At 40.6% G+C, this 26,843-nt stretch overlaps 1 protein-coding gene across 3 annotated transcripts in view; it reads left to right on the top strand.

The window, feature by feature from the left end:
* The window catches only part of RNF144B (ring finger protein 144B), a 91,183-nt gene that overhangs the window by 23,816 nt on the left and 40,524 nt on the right, over positions 1-26,843 (top strand). Inside the window, exon 1 of one of the 3 annotated variants that reach the window (XM_054642574.2) lies at positions 13,339-13,955. The exons of 1 other annotated variant lie outside the window; for it this stretch is intronic. The gene's annotated coding sequence lies outside the window, so the exon portion shown is untranslated. Of the gene's footprint in view, positions 1-13,338; positions 13,956-26,843 lie in introns of those variants that run through there. One more of the 3 variants, XM_077180340.1, reaches the window with a different exon arrangement.

The raw sequence follows: 26,843 nt of genomic DNA, 5'->3' as shown, positions 1-26,843 counted from the left end.
ATATATATATATATATATAAAAGAGAGTAGCTTGTTCAATTGGGTCAGGCTGGCAAAAAAGATTAATTGTTCTCACTTGGAAGTGGAGGTGGAAATGGAGGAGGAGCTCTGGAGGCCATAATGTTTCTCAAAGGCCGAAATCTTTCCCAGTGTCTAAAATCATGGCAAGGCAATGCTCAAGAGTTATCTGAGCTTCAGGGTAGCAGAATACTGTTCTGCACACACTTCATGGGTTTCAATTACTCTGCCAGACAGTATTGAGTAGTATTGAATCTGCCACTTGAGTGGAGACGAGCTTGATAAAGACAGCATTCATGATAATTAAATGGCTCAAATGGACTTTGAAAAGAGAAACGTGTCTAGCTAAGGACTGGGACAGTTGATCCCTTGCTGACTTTGTCAGCAGGGCTTGGGACTTTGTATCCAAGAAAAGGCAAAGTTTTGTGTGATACTGCAAGGGGACTGAGTCAGGGGATCACTAACCTGTCTGCCTGGCTACTGCCAACCCCAGTGACAGACAGACAGACAGACAGACAGAGGCTTTCTAGAGCCTAGTCTCTGCATTCTTCTATGTCTGTTTTTCAGGAAGCTAAACCACACAGAACTGTTCCTCCAGAGTGATCTGTGGAGCGCTCCTTGATTTCATGGCATTTAAACACTCTGTTTTGTTTCTATCTCCTAACTAAGAGCTAATCCCTCCTAGAATAGTTTCCTTGTATCATTTTTCAGGACAATCAGTTTCTGAAGTTCCAATTACAAATGCCAGGGAAAGTTCCTCTCAGTTGTGCATGTCAGCAAAATGTCTTCCTTTATTAAGGTGACTCCCATTGTGGAGGAAGGCTACATGGCAAAACAGAGACTCTGCCAGAAACACCTCCGCATCTGAGGTGTTGGCAATATTTGTGTCATGATGAAGTAATTGGAGCACCCTACTGATTACTAAAACAGGTTCTCCCCAGACCTGTCTGAAACAGTGAGGATTTTTGAGGTGGTGGGGGGGTGGGGTTGGTGGACGAACTAGGAAAAGCTGAAAAGGGGGAAAGTCTCCCAGGAATTGTTCATTTAATGCCATGCAGGGACTGTCAGCTTTGTGATAAAATGTTTGACATCAACTGATGCAGGAGTGCTTCATGGGATGGGGCTCTTGAGTCTGGAAAAGTGTTCTAGCCAATGGATAAAATATGCTTGAAAAAGTTTGTTGTTGTTTTGGGGATTTTTTGGTTTTTTTTTGAAGTGACAAAATGACTGATTCTGGAAACAAGTGAAAGGAAATGTGTGGTTTTGTTGTGAGTGTTTTTCAGGCATTAGGTGTTACCATCAAATATCCTGTGGTGGTGGCTGTGGCTGTTTAGCTGTTTGTACAGTCCCTACACTGGCCTGTAGCTCATGCTGAGAACCCTCTCTCCCAACCACTACCTTTCAGAAGGGAGGATTGCTGCTTCTCCTCTCTACCTTTCTGATCCTCCACAACTCACTGCTACTCCCTTGTCTTCTGCCACTGATGTCATCCTTGCTTGTGTTGTTATGTTCTATGTGGGCCCATCTATAAAAAAAAGCACCTTGCCTTATTATTCATAAGGGAAACATCTCTTCTTTCAGCTTCTTTGCTTCCTCTATGACTTGTACCAGTGGCTAGCCAACAGTGATGACTAGTTAATGCTGGTCAAGAATTGTAGCTATTTATTTTCTTGATGAGGAGGAAAGGAGGCTCAAGAAGAAATGTCAAATATTCAGACTTGTTTAATTGTGAACAAAGGTAGCTTGTATCTTCTTCCTGTCACATTCTTCCTGCCTTGCTTTTTGTGTTATTTCACAACTCTTCCTCTGGTTCCCTCTGACTATGAACTCTTTCTGACAGTGTGTTTGGGTGATGCCTTGCAGGGGACTGCAGTCTGAAGTAGGGCACAGAAAATCTATAACATAAAAAGTATTGATACCAGGCTACTTCATAGTCTTACAAAGTACAGCCTCTTATCATTACTTTTAAAAGTAGAAATGTTAGCAGTTAGGAATTGTCAAATAGGTGTTACCTGAAGGAGTTGCCTTCTGATAATCCTATGCACACATTAATGACAAACATTAAAATGTCATGGTCATGCACATTACATTGGCAGTAGCACAGGAACCCAGATGTAAATACTGAAGAAAAAATTGTTTGTTCAACACATTTCACAAGAAGGGCTTTAAGGCAAAAAAAAGATCAAGCACACTGGAGCATGTTATATATTTCTACAGATACAAAAAGTCATGAGCTAGTGCCATATTCACAGTGGGATATTTGGGATTTTGTTTACTGATGGAAGTAACTATTCTGAGGAAAAGGTGAAAAGATTTTATACTTTTAGAGTAGATTCAGACAGGTTTCAGACAGGTAGTGCAGGAAGTTTTATGAACTGTCTGCCAAACATTTTGTGTGGCTGAGATAACAAGATAGAAAGGGCATGAGTCAAAGGAAAGATGGTGGGAAGGTGGGAGGAAGAATACAGGAAGAGATTCAGAAATGAGAGGTATCAGTAGCCCCTTGGTTCCTCTGCAAGCATTTGTATTTATTTTGTATTAGCATCTAATATTTAGGCAGGTAGAATGTATATGGCATTTATCTCTCCTACCTCAGTTTGGCAGGATTGATGGAAACACATGTAGACACTTTGTATTATTTGAATGATCACTTGTATTATCTTCCAAACAAATATACTTCATCAGATCAGTGATGTTCACTAGAAAACTTATTTTTATAGGGACTAACTTTTTATCTTTTAATTCACTCCAGATTTCCCTCTGAAAATTTGTGTTTCACTGCTTTGCCCTTGAATGCAAGACACTTTACAGTCTGTAACAAAGTATACAGGACAGATGAGGCATGTGTTGTATACTTTGTATACAAGTAAGTAAGTGGTGTTACAGATGATAAAATTACTGTGCTTTTCCAAGGTCAGAGGGTGTTTGTGGCAAAGCATAGAAAAGAAGAAGAAAAAATTCTAAACCTTTTATTTGTGCTCCAGGTGGTTTTTGTTAAAGAGCTGGAAAGCCTATTGCAAAACTCCTGAAGTTGACTTCCAATGGTCAAAACCAGCATGTCAAATGAAAGCGTTTCCTCTTTACTTCCTACTGTGTATAATGAAACTGAAAGGCTGGGTACTCTCCACACGTTTGGAGAGTACCCAGTAAAGACCCCTGACTTCTGCTATGATTTTGTGAAATAATCAGTCTAATCCTTAAAGGTTTGAACTGATTTAAGTCTCCTGCTTAAATGAATTTTTTAGGGTAATAGAGCTCATGTGGATTACACTATTTGTCTACTGATACCCTTGACAACTTTCTGAGCCATAGATGTAAAAAGGCAGGCAGGACTCCCCTGTTGTACATTTTCTGGTACATCCAGTCAAAAAACCAGCATCACATATAAGGCTCACTAATAAGTGTGCATGTCGGGCAGTGCAGTTTATGACTGCTCCAGGGGCACTTTGGAAGCAATACCAGGGAACTAGGGTTGTTGTTTTAGTAGTCTTAAGGCACATAAATCCTTAGAAACCAGGCTTTGTGAGTTTAGCTGCTCAACCATTTCTTCACATACAAGTTTGGAGCATAAAATTTGCCGAATTAATACACCTCCATTCCTGAGGAAAACCATGGTTTGCAATGCCTTCTGAGTGAGGAAAATAATTTACTCACTGTCTGTCTTTCAGCCACATGCTGGAAACACTTGTACAACTGTTCATTATTTTAAATTCATAAGCTTTTGGGAATCTTTTCACAATAGAAAAAATAAAGTTGTTTGGCAATGGATGGTATAGAGAGCAGAGATCTTGAGCAGCAGTTCAGGATACTTAATTGTGAGAGAATCTTAAACCGTCATACAGTGCCAATAACAGAGTTTGTGTGGTCTAGACAGAGTGAGGGATGGGCCTTGTGGCCCATAATAGTACTGAAACTCAAAACATCTTGGTATGTGGAGTGTTGCACATTTGGGTTATCACTAAGAGATAAAAAATTTATTGCGCACTTGTTGCCATTTGAAGGAGGCTGAAGCAACTTCTCTGTTTCCTGGAAAGACAATCAAAGAATGAAAGCACATTATTGGAATTTTTCCTTCACCGTCACTATCTCCATTCCCGTCATACTCTGCTGTGTTTAGTGGAAATTAACTGCAGCAGAACATCCAGAGAACATCTGATTTCCTGTAAAGCATTAATTTTATTTATTCTTCCTACGTGTTTTTCAGTTCTCTCCTCTCCTTCCTAGTCCTATTGACAACAAAAGAAATCACACAAAAGATCAGCTGTTGGCTTTATGTAAAATATTGCATCAAAATAATGATTCATTAGAAAAAGATTTCACACAGTAAACACACTCACAAATACCCACTCAGGCCACAAAAACAAAAATGTTATAAATAAGGACAAAGGAAGTTGTTATTTTAGTTTTGAACAGTCTTGATTCATGTTTCCTGTCATTTTCCTTGGGGAAAGAGAAACAATTATCCTTAAATAAACAATTTATCAGAACTGCCAGAAATTCTTCAAATCCTTAAACCAGTATTATCAGGAATAAATCCATAGTTGAAATAAGCTATGTTCTCCTGCTGTCCAAATTTGGTTTCCACATACAAGTTTGAGTGCTACATCTCACATCATTATCTGATACTGTTTTTAACCCAAAGTCGAGAAGCCATTGTTGTAAACCCTGTTCCTGTGGCATAGTGTGATGATCACCATATTTCAAGAGGATCTCAGGTGGAGTTTCTTGGTTCTTACCAAGTTGTGCTGCATAATTACTCTGAGGTTTGCTCAGTAGGAAGCAGCCTGTTTGTTCCAGTTTTGTCAGCTCAGAGAGATGCTTTGTGCTGAAGCCTGTGGCAGCTTGCTCCCTGGGACACCCAGAGACTGGTGGGATGTTTGTGATCACCAGGAGGGGTGCTGGGGATGCTACATGTCTAGATTTTGACACTGAGTTTGTTCTCTGCAAGGCTATTGGGAAGCACTGTTTGTCATCTTTTTGTTTATGTTGTTCAAAAAGCCATGAAGACATACAAAGCTAAAAGGTCTTAATGTTTTTTCATACAATGTTAGAAATATTCTGTAAATGTGTATGATTCTTCTTCCCTTTCACTTGCTTTTTTTTCAGTGTAGCAAATGTACTCTATTCATGAACCAAAACCAGAAAGACTGGAGAGTGTTATGCTCAGTCTCTTCATGCTGCTAATTTCATATTCAGGAGAATCAAATGGTTTCCCTGCCTTTTGGCCTCTGTTAGAATTATGGAGCATTTTGGCTTGAAGGGACCTGTCTTGTACAACTCTCCTGCAATGGGCAGGGACATCTTCAACAGGCTGAGGTCCCTCAGAGCCACATCCAACCTGACCTAGAACATTTGCAGGAATGGGGCATCACCAGCTTACTAGGCAATGTCTTCCAGGGTTTTACCACCCTCAGTTCCTAATTTCTAATTTAAACTGACTCTCAGTTTAAAGCCATTCCCCCTTGACCTGTCACTACCCACCTTTGTAAAAAGTTTCTCCCTAGCTCTCATGTAGATCCCTGGAAAGTGCTATAAGGTCTCCCTGAACCCTTCTCCAGGCTGAACAACCCCAGTCCAGTTCTCTCAGCCTGTCTTTGTAGGAGGTGTGCTCCAGCCCTCTGATCATCTTTGTGGTCCTCCTCTGAACTCACCCCAGCAGGTCCATGGCCTTCTTGTGTGTGGGACCCGAGAGGGGTCTCACAAAATGAGAGCAGAGAGGGGGAGAATGCCCTCCCTCACTCTGCTGGCCATGGTTCCTGTTACACAGCCCTGTGTACAGTTGGCTTTCTGGGCTGCAAGTGTACATTGCTGGGTCACATCCAAACTCTCATCCACCAAACCTTCCTTGAACTTCGTGTTGAGTTCCTCCTTAAACTTCATGTTCTCTCACACCTCCTTGGCAGATTTCAAGATCCTGGAAGTTTGTTTCCATCTGCCTTCTGCAGGTGGGATCTGGCCTAGCTTTGCTCATTTGGTAAGTGAGAGAGGTGTCAGGACTTCTTCCTTGCAAGTAGGCCAGTTGTTTCTCCTTTTGTCTAAAGTCTCTTTCTCTTCTTCCATAATGCAGCATTTCCATTGCCTGTGATTTAGGATATTGTTTTTCCCAAGCTATGTAAATTGCAAGCATGTAGAGAGTTATCCTAAGGATATAGTAAGAAAAAATTTAGTTTAGAAAAATTTACTCACAGTCAGAGGTCACTAAACAGATTTCTTCACCTTGTAAGACAGAACTCATGGAAACTAAAAATTCAGAGTTCACACTTAAAAGCTTTATTTATATATTATATATATTTGTTTATATTGTATAATGCAAAATAATTCTCAGTGGAAACAGATTTTTTGATGCATTTTGCCCTGATTATGTTTTGTCATATCCCAGGCAGTATATATACATGTATAAAATCAAAACTTGGAGGAAATACTTGATCTGTTTAAATTTCTTCCTGATGATTTTAGGGCAGTTAAGTGGAGCCAGGGGCTTTTCAAAGATGAAGTCAAGTTTAACAAAAAGATGACCTCACTTGTAATTTCTTCAATGACCGCAGATAGTACTGAAGCAAAAAAAACTATTTGCTTGGATTTTAGCAGTGTTTAGAAAACCAAAGGTTTTGGTATTCCTCTTGCCCTCCTGCCCCTGATCAGTCTTGTAGAACTCAGATTTCTTTTCCTAGAGATTCTCTCTGCCCAGCTGGGTATCCCTAATTTTATAAGAGTCTTAAACAAATTGCTGGGTTAAAAGCACCCGTTTTTAATGAAGTTACCTGGCAGTTGACACAAAAATAAACATTAACAAAAATTGTAACAGACATAAATTTAAATTAAATTTTAACAGAAACAAAAATAAATATTAAGCAAACACTTCCCAAATTATTTCAGTACAACTGAATAAATTCTTATGTCACTTGCAGCAAGCAAGCCACTTGCTTGGTTTTGAGTTCCCACTATCATAATTTTGGAATTGTTGAATTTAACAACTGCTTGCTAGCTGGTGTGTGGAAGGTGTCCTTTCAAGGAGATTGTTGTAATTGCTGTCTGCTCTGCTCTGAGCAAAGAAAAAAGTTTTATCACTATCCTAACGAGAATGTGAAACAATCTTGGATTTTGTTACTACAGCTGTGATGTGATAAGAATGCTGCCAGCAAACAGTTGCATGTGTTTTAACACTTTGCTGCTTCTCATCTGGGAAGTGGTACTGTGTCCTTGTTGGATGCTGCCATTACAAAGGTGGCCAGCCTAAAGCAGCAGGGAGAAAACAGGATGACTCAAACATTGCCCTGCTATGGTGCACTGAGAGGCTGAAATCCTTAGAAACTATTCGTTGTGTTACCTGACCAGGTGATTGAATTCCATAGAGAGAAAAGTGGATCTGGACAAATCTTTTCATATCTGGTCTCATCATAAAAGGGCGAGATGTAAATTCTGGTGGGGAAAGGAGACTGTAAAAGGGGAGTGGAATGGCATGGAGACCCTTCCTGGAAGTTGAGTAAGGAGAGGGATGCTGGGAGAGAGGATCAAGTTCTTGGTTTTCCCCTATAGGTATGCTTCAGCTCCATTATTTCCCTGCATAGTCAGTCCATTGGAGTAACCCCTCTCCATCCCCTCTTGGAAACTATTTCTCACCCGAAATAAACCAAAGGCTGTGTGTGTCATACTTAAATACTAAAGAAAAGTTATGACTCAAAGGTATATATTAGCTCCTCGCCTTGGTCCTTCCTGCCAGATGTCAGTGAAAGCCCTCTTGTTGGCTTTTATAGCCATAAAATTAAGTGCCTCAGCTCTGTCTCATGTCTGACTTGCCCATCCTTGGCTTCAGAGATTAGTTAAATCAACCAAGTCTGGGCTGAAATGTATTATTAGGTGCCCCCTGCCCACCCTCTCCTCCAAATTCTACCTGTCTTATAAATCTGTACATAGAGTCTCATCAGGCTAAGGCAAAACCATCACCTAGGAGACTGGCTTGGGTTGGAAGGAATAAAGCTGTCTCTATTTCCAAAAAAAGCAGTCAAGAGCTTGAGGCAGGACAGAAAACACAGTAGAATCAGAGACATGAAAACAGTGCACATTTTTATCTCATGACAAGGACAGGTTGATGACCTCCTCTGTTACAGAGGAAGCTTCCTGTATTGGCTGCCAGGATGGTTTTCCCCTCTCAGTTTTTAAACTGATGGTGATTCTGATGTCTGAAATCATTGCAATTCCAGGTACATTACCAAAACACTTTGTTAAAAGTCAACAGAATGTGTCATTTTGGGCACACAATCAAAAGGAGAAAAAAAAAATCTATGCATGATTGAAGGTCTGTGCCATGCTCTGAAGTTAGCTATAAGCACTGTTAATAGAAAAGAAATTAATTTATCTGAGTCTTAGGTTATCTCCATTCAATCATTATATACTCTTGTTAAAAATGTGTGCTAACTTTAAGAGAAGGCAGGAGAGGAGGACAACTTCAGTGCCTCCTCTTTCATGTGTATTTAGTATGGTTCCTTCAATGCTGCTTTATAAATTACTGTTTTCACAGCTAGAGAATCTCACCTGTTACCTGATGCCCATAAGAACTGAGCAACTCCACTTCTGTATGTGTAACACATGAATATGAGAGCAAAGCAAAGTGTTTGGTTCCATTTTATTTTTTATCATCAGTTCATGAGGTGGTGCTGGTTTGGGAGGGCTATATTTGCTGTCCAGCTGGGCCTGAGAGGTGTCCCATGACCCTGGCTGCAGTGTCTCCAGAAGCAGTGCTGTCACCTCATTGATGGCCACTGTGTGGCTGGGGAGGGGCAGAACTGCCTTGTGAGATGGTGGCTGGCACGCCTCATGTCACAGGAGAAGGCCAAGGGGGAGTGTGACAGCAGCCTGCCCCTTCCCTGCGTCCCAAGTGCAAGGAGGTGGCTGAGGATGTGCCCTGGGCTGAGGGTGCGGCTCTGGCTGCCCCTGGGCTGGCTGACTGCTGCTCACTGGCATCAGTGTCTTATTTATGGCAGGCTTATAGGAACTTAGCTTGTTTTCTTCTAGCAGGCTGGTTATTCATGCACCTAGTGAGCAGGAAGGAGTTAGCCTAAGCAAAAATTTCTGTAGAGCTGTTCCAGAGCAGTTTGGTGCCAGTGGCAAAATGCCCACTCCTGGTGGTACTGCCAGTAGAGCTCTGCCACCAGGAGGTTTTGCTATAGGGGCAAATCCACTTTGTCTCTTTTGATGCTTCCAGATCCCAAGGAGAGAAGTTGCACTGGAATTTCAGTAATACACTGTCAAAGCCATCAGCTTGGATCTTTAAGCTGAAATTTCTAAGCACCTGAAACTTACCCAGTGGGGTAGCAGGCTGACTTCTCATGGTTTTCTGCTGAGGCTCTATTTTATTTTTTCCCCTCTAGCACAGTTCTGTATGGATCAAATACCAAAAGATAGTTTAAACACAGGAAAAAATACGGATGGAGAAGAAATATAGAACTTATGGAAGCCATATGATTTTGTTTGGAGATGATCCACTATGCCAACAAAGTCTAATGAATATTGCATTTTGCTTTGTTCGTAGGAACAGGATCAGTGTAAGTCACCTACCACTCTTCTTTGTGTCTGAGACAAATCCACTCATTTTTGAGATCATAATCATAAATGTTCAGTAGAGACAGTGTGCCATCCCACTTCCTTTTTTACTGTAAAATTAAAAGCTCTTTACATTGCACCTACAATTATTTCAAAATAATTTAACTTGATTTATTTCACTCTAATAGAAAACTCCTTATAATAAAGTTTTATGTTTTAGCTAAAGGGATTAATGAAGATTTCAAGCCTGGTTTGTCAGTGAGTGACTTGCATACCAAGTCAGAATTGTAGAACAATAGGTTTATTTAAACAGAAAAAGATGTGGTCCTGATTTTCTTGTAGCTATACTCATTAAAGCTTGTCTGCATGCAAAATATTACATAGCTCTGTATTTTTCTGCACTGTCATCTGATTTCTAGCACTGTGTGATTATAAAAATACATATATGGAATAGAGATCCCTTTTTAAAACATTTGGTTTATGAAGGTACCACAAATGACTTTTTATGGTGTAATTCCCCTTTAAAATAGTTCCCATTGAAGACAACTATTAATAGTCCATGACATCAGGGGCGTCACACTTTCAACTTCAGATAATATATGTATACTCCCTGTGCAAAACCCCTTCCTGTTTTGTTTTCAACATTGGTTATGTTACTCATTAGTATCTATTTTTGTTGTGAAACTGTTTCTCTCACATCTACAAATACTTTCTTTTTCCATAGCAAAATGGATTATTTGCATGTACACTAAATAAAATTGATTAGGACTCATTTTTTTTAGTCAGGCTCTGATTTTAAAAAGCTTGTTATAAAACCTGTTTTTGTATTACACCTATGGATGCCAATTGCTTTTCAGGTGATTTGTTTTCTTTTAGTTGAAAGCTGTGAAACAGGGCAGTGAAATTTTATTTTTCCCCTCATAAGCTAGTCCTGTTTCCTTATGTAGAATTGCAATGAAACCGTTAGTTATACACTAACTCAGTGTTTTCACTCGCTGTTAATGGTATTTTGTTTGTGGGATGTCAGCGATCTTTTCACTGGTTACGCTATTACTTTTTTACCCATCTATGTCAAAAATTAATTAGCAATTTCAGTTAATGAAGAGTGGCTTAGTCATTTCTGAAGTATTTCAAGTCACTGCAAGGATGACACAGCCTTGTTAGTAATTACCTAGGTCAGCCTTCATTCTTATTTTGGCTAGTAACTCGACTAAAAGTTTCCAGTGATAGTGCATTTTGACATCTCAAAGGCTCAGCTATTCCCCCAGTCTGGAGGTATAAAAGCATCAGTTAAACATGTCCAAAAAGTTAATTGGACCCTTTCAGTTTTGTGCTTTATATCACAGCTGTCCAAGAAGAAAGCAAATGGGGAGAACTTAGCTTGTGCCTTGTCTGGAATTGTGTGACAATGTGAAGTTTTATTTGCTGGCTCAGAAAGGAAGCCAATCAGTCTGGGTTAAGAGATTCAGGGATTTGAGCCGGGTAGCAATTTTAGCATGACTCAACACTTCATAAAATTAGCTTGCCAAGAAGATGTGCTTCTGTGAAACTGTGAAGTACCTGGGCTCAAGGTACAGCTGGAAGAGAAATCATTTTGACAGAAGAGCTCATAAAAGTCCAACTCACGTCTTTGGGTGATGGCAATTGAAAGAATCATCAGTATTGATCATCTCAAGTCTTTATAGCCTGAGCTCCTGCACAGTGCCACATCACCTTCAGCTCCCCTTTGTTGTGGAGATCCTGGAGAAGCAGAAAAGTAGGGGCAAATACTGAAGAGAAGATGGGAGCAGAGGCATAGCCAGCTGTCCACAGAGCATTAGTAAGTGATTGTCTGGAGTGAAAATTCGGGCCCCACATTTTAGGATTTGATACCCTAGAAGTGGAGTGCTTGGAACAAGCATATCTTAACATTTCCAGTTAATTAAATGTCTCGAGAAACATTATTTTTCTCACCAATTTTGTGAAGTCTAAAGGAAAATAAATTTTTTGTAAGCAGTTTTGCATGTTTATGCAATCACATTATAACTTGCACGGAGACAGTAGGAAATGGGATAAAAATACTATGGGATGTTTGTAGCTGAAGTTTCCAGAATTTTTGTGCATTTTAATGTACTAGATCTATTTTTCATAGTTTAAAAGAACATCCCCCCCAGATACAAGCTGGCCTCATCATTTATCTGAAGGGAAGATGGCTAATCTCTGTTGTAGTTCTGTCTCTTCACTGGTGGAGGCTACTTCAGTGAAGCTTGTTTTTGTTTTGTTGTGCCAGCAAGGAGTAAGTACCAAACCAGATGCTACTTTTGCTACTCTGTTATTGGCAGCTGCCCTGCTCTGCTTCTGAACTTAACTGCCCTGATATTTTTCCTACACCTGCATGAATGACCTGATTTCCTTCATCCTCCCTCTCTCACCACTCTCCTCCTTGAGATAATTGCCTTTTGCTGTTCAGGTGCTGTGGTGCTGAGCACAGAGGCTGAGAACAGGAAGAGTTTTCGTGCTGAGCTTATCAGTACTTGTGTGATTGAGGCAGAGTAGCAAAGGGGGCAGCTGCAAGAGGAAAATATAGGAGCTGGAAGCAGAGGGAAGGTAGTGAAGGGAGTAGTGCTAGAGGCTCAAGCTATTTCATACTAGAACAGAACATGGAGGATAAAAATCTAACCACAGAAAGAGAATCATTTTCTACTCATAAAGTTTTCCAAAGAACTCCACATTTTCAGTACTGCTCTAGAGCCTAAAAAATAGCTCTGAGCCTTCAGTGTTTCTTGAGTCTTGTCTAGTACTGGCCACTACTGAGAAAATGTATGTCTGCATCTGCTGGGAAATGCTTTCCTAGCTCAAGTGGCAGTAAATGTGACATGGCTCTAGTTTGCCTAACCTTGTTGTAACCCTGTTGATGAACACCATAAGGATCAACAAGATCCCACATGTTGGAAAAGCTATATTTTTTCTGGGTATTATCCTCTCCCTCCCTAAATATATATAAATATATAAAATTGTATCTATAAAATTATATAAATTATATAACTATACCTAAATTATTTATAACACCCAATGTTAAATATATAAATTCTAAGTTTTTTCTTATTCTGAGAGGAAAAGAGTATATGATGATGACTCAAGCAAAGCTGTAACATAAAGGAATAATTCAGCAAGGAGGCTGAATTGAAGTTGCACAAGCTTTTTTTTTTTTTTTTTTTTTTTCCTTAAATTAATCTGATGCAGTATAATTGTCTGAAAATATCTAAAAGCTCAGCTGTGAGCTTTTATACACCCCGGAAGAAATGCCTATATATAATTTTTCACAGGAAAGTACTGAAGGCAAAATGCCAGCAATGATTGCATGAAGTACAAAGTAAATTTATTTCATCATAAGAAAATTGTAGATTAACATTTATACTTCCTTCTGGTTTTCTGCACTCTCTGCACTCTGGTATATCTATATTTCTTATCTATGGGTGTGGTGCATTTCCTACAGCAGGAAAAGTTCTTGAGGGTTTGGTGTCATGTGGCACAATTAGATATTCTCCTGCTACTTGGCCGCTGCGAATCACACCCTTAGGTCTGGAATACGGAACTGCAGGATTCCCAACCCCTCTTGCACATAGGAACAGCTTAAAGAGTGTAATTTTAGTATTGACAGAGTAAGATGAGCACCATCATCATTAAACACACAGATATGAAATTACACGGGTACTTTACTTTTGAGTTTAGATTTTTTGCTCACTTCCCCTCCAACGTGAAGAAATAATTTTTTTTTAAGTTTTTTTTTTTTTTGGATGACATTTTTCACAAGCAGAAGCCAGCGAGGTTTCAGACATCAGCAGCTATGCAAACTGCTCTCCCCAAACAGGTTAATTTGGGAGGGCTTTGATGAGTGTCACATCCGAAGCCTCGCTGCTTTCAGTTTTACCCTGTCAGGGCTGGGGTGGGAGCGGTGGCTGAGAGCTGCCCAGAGACCCAGAGCAGAAGGTGAGGGTGTGCCCTGGCTGGGAGCTGCCCGGGTGCCGGCGATCACCTGCGGCTGAAGTGAGTCTCGGATGGGAAGTAGGAAGTGCTGTGCTCACGCTTCCTGTACAAATAAATGCAGCTTTCCCACAGCCACTGCATGCGGGCTGTGAGGCGCGGGTAAGATATAATGGCAGCACGCACTTAATAACAGGGAGGGGATGATTTCTCGGAGTGGCACAGGGGCTGGGAGACGAGCCCTGCTGCAGCCCTTACAAGTGTTCAGCTGTCAGAGAGCCAGGGACGAGGAAGGACGTGTGAGAGCAATCGGCTCCGCTCCTCGCTGCGAGCTCCGCGGCTCTGTGGCATCGTGGTTCTTTGGGAATGCCCGAGTCTGAGTGCAGCCACTGAAAAGTCACACAGCTGGCAGTGAGCGCTACTCTCCTTTCAAGGTATGTTGGAATACAGCTTTGTCTGTTTTAGAATACCCGCAAAGAACAGAAAGCCAGCGTTTGCTTCTAATGGAAGAAAATGGAAAAGGCTTTTTTTCTTTTTTTTTCTTTTTTTTTCTTTCTTTTTTTTTTTTTTTTTCCCCAAGGTAAGGACTAGAATGGTTAAATAGCTAAAATAAATGTTATTTGTTCTTTGGCTAAAATCAAACTATGTGGTGCTTAGAGCTGAGGCAGGAGGAAACCTTGGTGTCCTGACTGTTAAAAGGCTGAAAATAAATAGACGTCAAGTACTTCCCAAAAGGGTGAAATGACTTTTGTCAGTGTAACTTTTGGAGAAATATCTATGTGAAGTGTTTGAAAATGCTGCAGAATTAGGATATGTCTGTGTGAAAGGCAATTGCTAAAATGCCTTATGTTTTAGTTTAAATAGAAGAACTTCTTTCATACTGAAAAAATACCTGATTAAGCTGGAGGAAGCCTGAGTTTAAAATGCTGATACTTCCTCCTGGTTTAAAGGCATTTCTTCTACCACAGTTTCATGCAGCTGGTATCAGGAAGGAAAAAAGACGTTCATCTGTATTGTACATGTGTTAACTTCTAATCCGTGTTAATGTACACTTCTAATCTGATCAGGGTTTAGGGTTATGTCATTTATGTAAGCACATACAAAATCTGCCATACTTTAGTTTTCTAGTTTGCATTTAAATTTTTTTTGATGCTGAGAATAGACAACTGCATTTACTGGAATGTTTGCCCTGCTTTCTCATCATAAGGCTTTCTCAGTGCAAAGCAGCTTTAGTAATAAAGATCTTTCAGTCTAGTTTATTTTACAGCTCTGTATTTTCTGTAATACAAAAGCACTTTGCTTCCTAACTGCATGCAGCAATATCGAATGTCTTCCTTCAGAGAGCACTGTAAGTTGTAAAATATTTAGAATTACTATAGTAAAGAAAGCATTGCAGGGTGCTTTTGAATCCTCTTGGTCAATAGACACCGAATGCTTTAAAGAAGTAAATTTTAGCAGAGATACACAGGCTGTGACTGAAAATACCCCCATGCAGCTTTCCAAGTGCCTGTGAGCAGGCAGAGCAATCTGATATGTTTGGCTGCCCTCAGCCTGAAGGGCAAGCGGTCTCGGTTAAGGGCAAGCACTGGGTTTGGGATTCCAATATTTACGGAAACAGAAGTTTCAAAATCCTGTTCTTAAATATTTTTCAAAACAAGCAGATTGTCCTGATGCTTGTCCTGTATAGGACTTGTCTGTGCCTGAATGTGAGTGGGTGTCTGGGTTGTTGCTTTAACATGAAAGTGGCTGAAACACTTCCATCAATGAACATAAGCTATTTTGGAGAAAGAACTACACATGGATAAGGCTGCATGGCTGCAGTTATGCTGCTGAAAGTAATGCTTTAGATTATGGATTGAGAAGTGTGTGTTTGCAGAGTGTCTAAAGCTGTAGTAAAGTGGAGGTATTCTTTCAAAATAAACCAGAGCTACTCCAGAGCCAAACAAGTGTGATGACAATCAAACTCCTTTTCTCCCATGCATCTTACTGGCTGATGGGGGTATTTCACATAAAGTCCTGTCTGCTCACGTAAGGACACAGAAACATCCCTAGGTTTCATGTGGAACTAGCATTTGGCAACCTGGAATAGTTTCCGTTCCCCATGCTGAGGTATTTTCTGCATGCACCTCGCTGGTGGTTGTGGGCTTCTTTCCCACAGATGTGACATTTTGGTGATTCTGTTTGTGTGGTAGTATGCCTTGGGGCAAAAGTTAGCAGTATAAATAGCAAACAAGATGGAGTTTTTTCTTTCTAGCTCGGTTTTTGGATTGCACTCTATTCTCTAAATGGTTCATAAGCTTTGTAGAAATAAATAGTGTGGAAGTGGTTGTCTGCCCTTTCCCTTTTGGTGGAGGAAAGTGTGTACTTGTCCATATTATTATTGTGAGTTTAAAATGCAACTGTGAGAATCAGCAAGCCACTCTGTAGGGAAACAAGCAGTGCTAATGCTTAACCTGGTTCACAGTTCATTAGTATGCCTCTGATATCATCTGTGGTGTGAGCCTGAGCCCTGTGCCTGCAGTTCACCCTGTTCAGACCTTTCAGTGACTGAGACCCAGTGGAGTGTGTTGCTTTGATGCAGCTTGAAAGAACTGCTACAGACTTGCTGTCCCTCTTCTGGAGTGGGGAGTTTTCTTGAATGTGCCTGTAACTTCACAGTGCCTATAGGTTGTACGTATCAGATCCATAAATATCCCCTGGGCTAGTAGTACTGTGATATCTGAGACCATAATTACAGCTCTGGGCCCATGGATATCTCAGGCACACGTGAACAAAATACTGTGGCAGGCTGCCAGTGTCGCTTTGAGCTGAGTCCATCAGACCTCCTTGCATATCCTAAAGCAGACTTTGCCTTCAGCTTTGTGAGGCTGAAAGTGATTCTGGAGCTGTGCTTTTCCTCTGGTACTTGCCCAGAGCTGGGTACATTTCCCTTCTCTTCCTCTGGTTTCTCCATGCCAAAGCGGAGCCCAGTATAATGCACTTCACAAATTGTCTTCTTTGCCCTTACATTCATTCCATTTGAAAACTAATCTTCTTTTGGTTTGCAAAAGGAAACATTGAAGAAAACAAGAAAGAACACATCCAAAGGGAAAGATAGCAGTGATATTAGGCTCAGCCTATAGCATTCTGTATTTCTGCTGAAGCATATCTCAGCTGCAGTGCTAGACTATGAGCCTTCTCACTTGACAGAAGCACAGGTCTGAGGGCCATCGTACACTGCAAATTTACCTAGTCTTGGACAAACATTTACAGAGATGCTTGTGCCAAATAACTTTGTGCTGATCAGTAAGAAAATAGTGTTCAGTAATCGTTCTGTGTCTCTTCTAAATGGTTTCGGCTCAGTGGGAACCGAGTGGGCTTTGCATTCATAAAGTAGGTCACTGCTAGGAGATACTAAAACACTAAAAAAAAAAAAAAATCTCAAATTACAAAGGTCCTTATCCTTCCCTTCCTGCTGAAGTAGAACTTTTCCAACTCCTAGTCTTCCAAGAGGAACAGAGGTGCCAAGTAGAAATTTTTAGGCTCTAGAGAATAACTAGGTTAATTGCATTGCAAACATACTTTCAAATTAAAATGCAGCTATGTAAAAAACCACTTTTTTTTGGAGTTTCCTAGATTTCTTTGTGTGTATTGGTACTTGTGCACAATGACATATATGTTTCTCATTTTTGGTTTCTTTTATTCTATTATAATAATGAAAAAATGTCATTAGTTACCCAAGATCTGGGTGGTTTTTTTTCTATATTTTTAGGAGTCTGCTCAGCCTTCAAGAGAAAACTCATAATATGTAGTTAGAAGGTCACCAGTTTACCTTTGGCTTTGAGTGTCCTTGGTTCCTGCAAGCACAGTTCCAGCTTTGGTTGAGTTTGGGCTAACTTAGCATCCTTGCTCCTTCTGAGTGAGTCAATATCTCTTTGGAGTCCCAAAGCCAGCCAGCACCAGGCACAATGATTTAGGACCTGTGAATCTGACTTTTGGGTCCATGCACACTAGAAAAAATTCCCTGCATGGAGTTTCTTCCTGTGTATTTCCCGAGCCTTTTGTAGACACAGTCATCAGGGGTACTCGTTATACGTGCTTTTTGTTGCAAGGAGAGCCAAGAGAGCATAGAATTGTGGAATGGCTTGGGTTGAAAGGGACCTTGATGGCCATCTAGTTCCAGCCTACCTGCCATGGGCAGGGACACTTTCCACCAGACCAGGTTGTTCATAGTCCTATTCAACCTGGCCTTCCAAGGATGAGACATCCACAGCTTCTCTAGGCAGTCTGTTCCAGTATCTCACTACCCCTCTGAGGAAAGAATTTGTTCTTAACACCTAATGTAAATCTCCCCTCCTCTAGTTTAAAACCATTCCACTTGTTTGATCACTATCTGCCTGTGTAAAAATTACTTTTCCTTTTTTATAGACCCTCTTTAGCTACTGGAATGACACACTGATGTGTTCCTGCAGCCTTCCCCTCTCCAGGCGGAACAATCCCAGCTTTCTCAGCCTGTCTTTGAAGCAGAGTTGTTCCAGTCCTCTGATCATCTTTGTTGCCCTTTTCTAGACGTGCTCTAAACAGGGCCATGTGCTTCCTGTGCTGAGGACCACAGGGCTTGATTCAGAATTCCAGGTGGGGTCTCAGCAGAGTAGAGGGGCAGAATCCCCCCCTTGATCTCCTGCCCACTTTGCTTTTGGTGCAGCTGAGGGTGTGGTTGGCATTTTGGACTGCAAGCACTGATGCTGTTGACTCGTGTCCAAGTTTTCATCCACGAGACCCGCCAAGTCCTTTTTGGCAGAGCAGCTCTCAGTGAGTTCTTCTTACATTCTGTACCCATGTCTGGGATTGGCCTGACCTAGGTGCAGCACTTTGCACTTGGACTTGCTGAACCATTTAGTTCTTATGCATTCACTTCTCTAGTTTGTCCAGATGCTGATTAGAAGACAGAATACATAATCACTTTTTATTAGAAGGAAAAATTACCATTTTACTGTCATGCTCATGCTTCTGCCCTTTAATTGAGACTGTCAGTATTTGTGTCTGTTGCAAGCTTTTCTGCCTTTTGCTTTGTTGTAAAAATGAGGAGAGGATGGAAAGTATAAGACATGAGTCATTACTCAAGGAGTGGATGTTGTCTGGATATTTGACAGAGGCTTTGATGATATTCATGTTTGATTATACAAACTATTGAATTTTCGGATAGACAGGAATGAAACTTGCAGATCTGAAAACATGGATGTGTTCTATATGTTTGCAAAAAGGAAAAATCATGGGCACAGAAGAGCTGTATCTGTTTCTGGGGACTGAAACGATTCCTTGAGGCTGCCTCTGCTTACACTCTTACATGCTGTATGTTGCTGTGGTGTAGGGGAGATTTCTTTGCACATGTATATATAGCTGCAAATAGTTCAAAATTCCACGCTCTAAATCCCTATGTACATAGAAGGAAAAACACATTTCATGACAACTAGCATCCAGGCTAATCCTTTGCATGCAAAGAAAATTCCAGAATTAAGTAGAAGCAGTGACACACAGGCTGGCACTGCTTATGTCTGAGCAGTAGATGAGAGAGTTCATATGTTCTGCCTGTGATTAATTTTTGAAGCATTTTGATGGAGGTGGGGAGATGATGAAGGAAAACAAGCCAGTCTTCCCCCCACCCCCTTCAAAAAAAAAAAAAAAGAAGGTTACAGTGCTGTATCATTGGGGAAATGGAGCTGATCCTGTGGGCTGTTTACCATTGCAGTCACTGGAACATTTTTCACAGCAGCAGGCGCTCTGCCAACCACTGATACTGGAACTTTTCCCCATGGGGTTTGCCCATTTTAGGGCTAAGATAACATCCACGGGGCCAGCAATAACTTGCTTGCTGAAATTTTGCACAATGGAGAAGATGCAATCTTGCACCCTCTTGACCTCTCCACAGTTGCCCTGTTGGTTTCAGTGGTGGAGATTCTTCAGCACACTTTCCACAGAAAATCTGTGGGAAAGGCAATCATGCCCTTTGCCAGGAGTGAATTAGAAGCAACATACATGTACATAATTTAGACAATACTACTATGAGGACGTGTATTTTTAGTATTGGTCAATGTTTTTGTTGCAAATACCCAAGCAGTGTGCATGGCTTGAGCAATTTCAACCCCCTTGTTAACTTTGCTTATCACATTTTGGGAGGATGGACCAACAAATTAAGGAAACGTACACTTGTGAAGAGTAGAAAAAAGTCAGGAATTCTTGTCTTTTCTCCAAATTCCGTGACAAGGAGGACAAAATGCTTGTTTTGCCTATGGACATTAGTTGTCATGGTCATAATTAAAAGCTAGCAGAAAGTTTCTAGAAAGTTTTCTGTAAGACTGTAATCCTATAATATAACAAGTCTATGAGTTCTTTTCAGTTCTACTTACTCATTTTTCTGAGAGTTTGGGAGGTGGGGCAGCTTCTTACAAAGATAAGCTCCCAGTTGCTTATCTTTGCACACATAATGCACAAGTCCATTGAAAAGCACTCCTTTGGAAACACTCCCCTTGGCAGGACTTGGACTGCATGGCTAAGATCATGTAGAGACTAGCCAATTGTTAGCAGAGGCTGAGGCACTTGAGGCTGAAATCTCTATGTTTACAGGTTGCTGTTCTCCCTTGTAATTATTTCTGCAATGAATGTTGAAATTTGGAATTGAAGTGAGGGAGTGATGAATGCAAACCTCTTACTGTGTTTGATGGACACTTCTGGTTTATTACATGTCTTATACTAACATCTGGATTTCTAAGTAGTTGCATCGAGCCCCTGAGAAACTTAATTGTGTTCCCTGTGTTTGGCACAGTACAGGCAGAAATCTTCTTGTGAATGCTTGGAGCCTGAAGCACAGAGAAAGAAGGGGGATGTGGAAAATAGGGTGGGAGAGGGCAGAGCAGCGATGAGACATCGTTGTGTTGTGTGATAGACAGTGTCATCAGCCATACAGCTTTTTTACTTAGGTTTAAGCAAATGTCATATTTGTTGTACGCTGTTAATAAAATGCAGAGCAAAATAGATAATGTGTGTTAAAAATGTTTATTTATAAAAATGGGAATATGCAGTTGTTTTAAAAATACATGTCCATTAAAGTTCGTCAAGAGTGTGAGACTAACAGTGGTTGAAGGTATTTTTGCAATTCCAGCATAGTCCACATCTTCTGTTCAGTAGCATGTATGTGAGATCTGTCAGAGGTTAGAGGTGCTCCAAATTCAAAGCCTGGGCACGTGGGGCTCCTCCACACTGGAGTAGTAGGCAATATGGAAGGAATTGCCTGCAGCAGAATTCCTCCCAGGATCTGTCTCCCAGCATGCTGGGCTCTTACCTTTTCCCATGCGTGGGCTGGGAAAGAGGGAGATGAGATGTGAATACTGAGAGGACAAGCAGAGAGATGCTAAGTCAGGGGGCTGTTACTGGTGTTTACTTCTCCTTTTTTGCTTCTGCAGATCAGAGGCAGAGCTGGAACTTGTCCTTTCCTCACCTCCAGTTGCTTTTGGAAGGACTTGTCGAGGAGCTGGCAGAGGAGTGGTTTAGGGATACACTCTGACTAGTTTAACTACCAGTCATGAAAAGCAGTAGTAATAGTTACTTCAGTAAATGTGTTTGGTTTCAAAACAGCCTCATGTCCGGGTCCAAACCTCTACTATTGTTTCTTGCCAAATTTCAGCACAGTCAGTAGCTGTTCATGTTGTTTTCTTAATGGCAAAGGCTTATGTTAGAGATAGTGACTTCCCCAAGGTCTAATTCTCAGATTTGACTTCCAGTCTTTGATTCACTGACTGTCCTTGTAGCTAAGACTTGAAAGTTACCACTGGGTAAGCTTTCTAAGTCATTGAGATACATTTGGATCAAGGGCAGTTTTCAATGTTTCAATTCTTTTATTTTGGTTACCTCAAATAGCATATTTATTGTATAATAATCAGCAGTGTATTTGGCTGTAAGATTAGATAGGGGCAGATTAAAATATTATATGTATTAGTTTTGTTCACTGAGCAGTCACACAAAAATCGGTATATGAGGAAAATCAACTTATTCTGTCATTTCTGTTGATGTAAATCTAAAGTTGTTAAAAGTGCTTTTCAATGCTTGCAGAGAAAAAAGTCTGTAGGACCATATTCTCGCAAGTTTGCACTTTCTGTGGCTTAACAAAACTGCATGAGAGAGATGTTAAAGGTATCATCTTATTGCAAGCACTGAAAGAAAAATTCTCAGGTCATCCCTTCTAAAAACAAACACACGGTCATTTTTTTTTTCCCAATAGCTGGCTTTCAGTACATTTTGCAGAATTCAGTGAAGGATCAGGTTCATTGTTCCTGTCAGTTGAGTTGTTCCTTGGCTTCTGGCAAACTCTGCATTCTCCTCCTGACACTAGTAAGGTTCTTGCTGGCCCTTTGGAGGCCTGGCTTTGTGTCACGTCTCTATTTTGCCTTGACCTGCTTGCCTTGCAGCTGGGACCCTGCTTGCTCCAGACACAGCTTTGGCAGTCTCCAGCCAGGGGAGCCCAAGAGTCCAGTTAGTTTCTTGTTAGAAGAAGAGTGCAAACTACAGTCACATGGAGCTGGTCTCTCTGTTTTCCACTGCTTTTCCATTGCTTTCACTTTAACAAAGTGTGTTTACAAGTCTCTCCTAAAAATCTTTTATGTTAGAAAAGGCTAGTGTTGCAAATGTCTTCTGAACACACTAAACTGTAAACATTCCAGCTCAGGGATTTAGCATATCCCAAGGATTTGTTATCTGATTAACAAAAATAAACATTTTTTTCTGTGTCAAAGGCAAATTGTTACATCTGACTTTCTATTCCTGTTTTAGCAAAAACAGCTAGCCAAGTTATCAACCCATTTGACCTCCCAAAAGGTCAATTCCTTTTACTTAGTAAATTCCACAGTTACCAAAAGCCTTTATGTGGTCTGAAAGAAAGATCTGTCATTTGTCATTTTGAAGAATGTGTTATTATTTAATAGTGGTATATTACTTCTTGTCAACAGGATGTTAAAAGTAAAGTACACCAAACTAGTTTGGGTGGAAATTCCTTGTAGCTTAGCATTAGCATATGTTGCAGAGTGTCATTAAGAACAGAGGATGTTATTTAGAAAAGTTTTAGATTTTAATCTCAGACCTGGGAACCAGTACTTGGGATTCCACTTGGTATAATTTTGTTGTTTGAATATGTTTTGGAAATATTTGGAAATGTTTGATGCCAAAACCACTCTAGTTCTCTTCTCTGACTGCATTTTGTTTCACTGCATTTTGTGCTGATCAGCTTTGCTGAGCACTGTGACCAGGATGAGCATAAAACCTTAGGAGAATCCTGCTGTTGACCTCCTGCAGGACCAGGGGGTCACCATAACCCTGTTTCTGGGGCCAACACCAGTCACAGTAAGCCTGATACATCTGGGTCATCCTGAGATGGAAACCCACAGGCCTGCCCAGCACTCACATCCCAGGAGATCAGGTGCAGGAAGCTGTGGCTTTCCAGCCTGCCAGTGTTGATAGAGCTGTGTTCTGAACTTGGATATGTGCTGGGTTCAAGCACAGAACTGAGTGAAAGCGGTGGCTTCTGCAATATGGTCTGACCTCATCCTATGCGGAATGGCTTGCTCCCATCCTCATGGACTCCATGAGTATTGCCATTGTGTGGCTCCTTCAGTACTGGAAAGAGTTGAATACCATGTTTCAATTATGCCTTTCAGTTAAAAACAAGCTAAGTTATTTCTCTTTTAGTTGACATGTTTTTATCTTTAAGTGATCCAAAAGTGCTCTTCCTAGCTCCCTTCAGCTGTAAGTAGCAGCATTTATTTTTCACCATTATCTTGTAGATTCCCTGTTCTTGAACTCTCCTGCTTTTTAAGAGTGGAAGGGGGAAATCCCCACTTTTTTCCCTTCTTACCTGTTCTCAACAGTATTGCAAGGAAATCTATAAAGGATTCCCACAACTGCAGAGTCACATCTGTTTCAGAAAAAAAGTACATATTCTGCTATATTCAGTTAATATCCATGGTCTTCTTGCAAAAAACCCCACCTCCCTGAGGACGTATTGACATAGGCTCACAAGAAGTTGCTGTGAAGAACTAGTGTTCTAAATGTTCAAAGTTATTCATACCTCACAGTATTGCAGTACAGTAGAGAAGTTATCCAACAAGTGTATTCTCAAAGCTTTGTGGAGACTGATGTGCATGTGTTCTAGTGGTGTTCTGGTTTATTAGAATGTTTTGGAATGATTGGATGTATGTGATATTTGGGAAGCTGTTCAAAGTGTATTTTAAATATCCTAAAGTGCTGGTAAAAAAAATTATTGGCAGAAATCCAGATCATATTCTGAATTACTGTAGTCAGTCCCTTAACTCCCTTAATGTATTTTTTTTCAATAGGCTTTCCACTCACTGCATTCCTTTAGAAGTATTTGATATATTTATTTTTTGGTTGCTAGCTTGATATGAAAATACTCCATATAGCTACTGCTTCTTGAACAGCAGCTCAGCAGCTCAAGGTTTTGTGTTTTTTTTCCAGGCATTCCAATGAAAACAAGTGAGAGAAATTGCCTTTGGTGTCTTCTCATGTACCAGCACATTTACTTAGGCTGCTTGTCCTTTAAACAAGTTTTCTGACAATAAAAATTTTACAGTGTAGAAAGCTGTCATAAAATATTATATGTCTGACTTTTCTTAAGCCTTGCTCAAAAAGAACAGATATTGAAATGCTTTTATTCTCTCTAATGCTTCGGCTTGGTAGCATATTATGGTAATCCAGAAATGGGTTCTCCTTGTACATGCATGTAATCAACTGCTTGCTGTTTTAAGGCTCAGATGTAATACAGTAATTTTGAATATATTAAAAATGTATTTAAAATGAGACCTTCTATTTGTGGATCTGGTTGCTTTTTTTGAGACCATGATTTCAGAAAATCTAAGTACTTGTTTAACTTCTTAATAACCTCATTTAAATAAAGCAGAACATTCAGGCTTTGATACACAGGAGCACTTAAACATATGATTAAATGTCATTCTTGTAGATGAAGGCTTTTTAAAATTGTGGCTTTAATCATATGTTTTACAGCCTAATTGGATCACTGCCTGATAAGTAATGCTGTATGGACTGGATAGGTAGCTCTGTGTAGGCAGTGAAGAAATTAATGCACCAAGGGTTAGTGGTCTGTGTGTAAGACCACAGAAGCTGTAGTGCACTTGACTGAGGCTAATCCTCTGAGCAGAGATGCTGAGTTAAAAAAATCTGCCTTAGTAATGAATTTTGAATGACATTGTCTTGAGAGAGTTGGGACAGCTGAGGTCTTGTAACCAAAAGTGGTAATGGCATTTCACTGAAATGGATAGAAGTGTGGGTTTCTGACAGTTGTCTTCACAATTCCTAATTTCATAGCTCAGTTTATATCTTGTAATTTGACCCCATTATCTTAATACCACTCTCTTACATGTTTTAAATCTTTCTGTAATTACTCTTTTCCCCCAAGGACCTGATTTTTAGCATTGGTTTTGAACACTTGTGTTTTTCAGGTAGTTTTCTTTTTCTATTTTGTTTATTAAGGAGGGAGCCTTGGTTACAGGAAACAACAGAATCCTGAGTGAACAATGTAAAACGAGGTTTTTGCATAGCACTGAAGTAATTTCATAATGGGTGGATTACTTGAAAATCTCTAGGGCGTGAGAAAGAATTACTTGCAGTGCTTGCAAATGTGTCTTCAAGAGAGTTTAGTAAATACCTGGTACACTAAATAGGAGTGTAGCACACATGCTGTGAGTTTGTTTGATGGTAAATTCTTTCTTTTTTTAATTTTTTTTTTTAAGGGAGAATTGCTGTGCTAGGTGTTAGACCCACATGTATCCTTATACCTTTTTTCAATCTCACCATGTTTATGCAAGTCCACATGCCTGGATGCTGGTTTATGGGTGTACTGGGGCAGAGGGGCCTCTCAGGTTTCACCCTGCCCACAGGATGGACATGCCAGCTCACAGGGGCAAACATATTAAGGATCCTTTTTGTTCTATTAATGTTTCCTGGAGCAATGTGTCTCATACCTGTGCATTTCTTGGCTTCCTTCTACTTGCAGCTTGACTAACTTCAGCAGAATTTTTTGTAAGCAAAGGACTTGAAGTAGCTTCTCCAAGAGATCTGTTTTTTTTGCAATTGGATACAGCATGTGAAAAAGGAAAGCATAACTTGTGGTGCTAAACATACTCCATTCATTCTCTTCCAGCTTCAGTGCAGGAGGCTTTAATGAATTCTGTGTGATGTTTCTAAGTGGTGAAAGTCACATTCAGACGCATTTTTTTAGCTAAATACAGTGACTTGGTTACAGGCATATCAACAATGTCCAGCTCAGGAGACTGCCTGGCTTGTTTTCTCTATTGCATATACAGAGTAACTTCTGTTCTTGGGTAGTAGTCATGGTTTGAGGCAGCTGGGCAGGCTCAGGTGAGCCTTTGTGTGACTGTTACAAGGATGTTACCTTAAAATTCCTGCTTATAGGAAATGTTTGAGCAGTAGGTTACATCAATTTTTGATACTTCTATGGAGCTGGGGTGGCTTGGCTTTGGACACTCCCAGACACTCACCCAGCTGCTCTCTCACTCCCATCACAGGGAGTTAGTAGTTTCCACTTTGGGATGCTAATGCCAGGATTTGCAATGGGTACCTCTCTAGAAGCAGGTATTACAGATATTTGCTGTTAGGAAGTAATTTTCAAGGTGAGACATCAGACACTCTAATGTCAGGAGGCCCTGAAGTCAGACAAGTTCTACATTCCTTCCTCCAGTGCTTTTCTTCTGGTTTTCGTACTTCACTCAAAAGCTCCATGCTTTCGTGTCAGTGTTTCTGCTTGTCCTTACCCTTCTCAGCCCTTTCTGCTTTGAGCACACTCTAATGTTTGCTGTCCTATGGGCAGTGTTGAGATGTTCCAGTGCTACAAGAAAGTACAAAGCTTTGTCACCTCCCAGAGACAAAGGGAAAGTGTCCGCAGGCAGATGAGTGAAATGGAAACGTTGACAGGGCTGAGCGCTTGGCGAGCTGTGGTCCTGGTGACTGTGCAGTTTGCACCCTACAGGGCTGACCCTCCCTAGCTCGCTCACATTTATTCAGACTTTCTGGTCCTGCCTTGTCCTGTGCCATCAGCACCGTCAGGGTCACAGCCAGGGAAGTATGAGTGTTCTTATGAGCTGAGCAGCATACAATTTGAGGAAAGATGTCCAATTTCCTGGAAATCCTGTGCAATGTGAAAGGGGTATGATCTGCGTGCGTGTACGTGGCTGATAGAAGTAGATCCAAAAAAATGGATCTTCGAGTTCCTGAGTGTTGACGCATGCCAGGGCCAGTTTGAC

The sequence above is a fragment of the Agelaius phoeniceus genome, chromosome 1 (genome assembly GCF_051311805.1).
Source record: "Agelaius phoeniceus isolate bAgePho1 chromosome 1, bAgePho1.hap1, whole genome shotgun sequence".
Taxonomy (NCBI): domain Eukaryota; kingdom Metazoa; phylum Chordata; class Aves; order Passeriformes; family Icteridae; genus Agelaius; species Agelaius phoeniceus.
The sequence above is the reverse complement of the archived record's forward strand: the minus strand, read 5'-3'. Positions and strand labels throughout refer to the sequence as shown.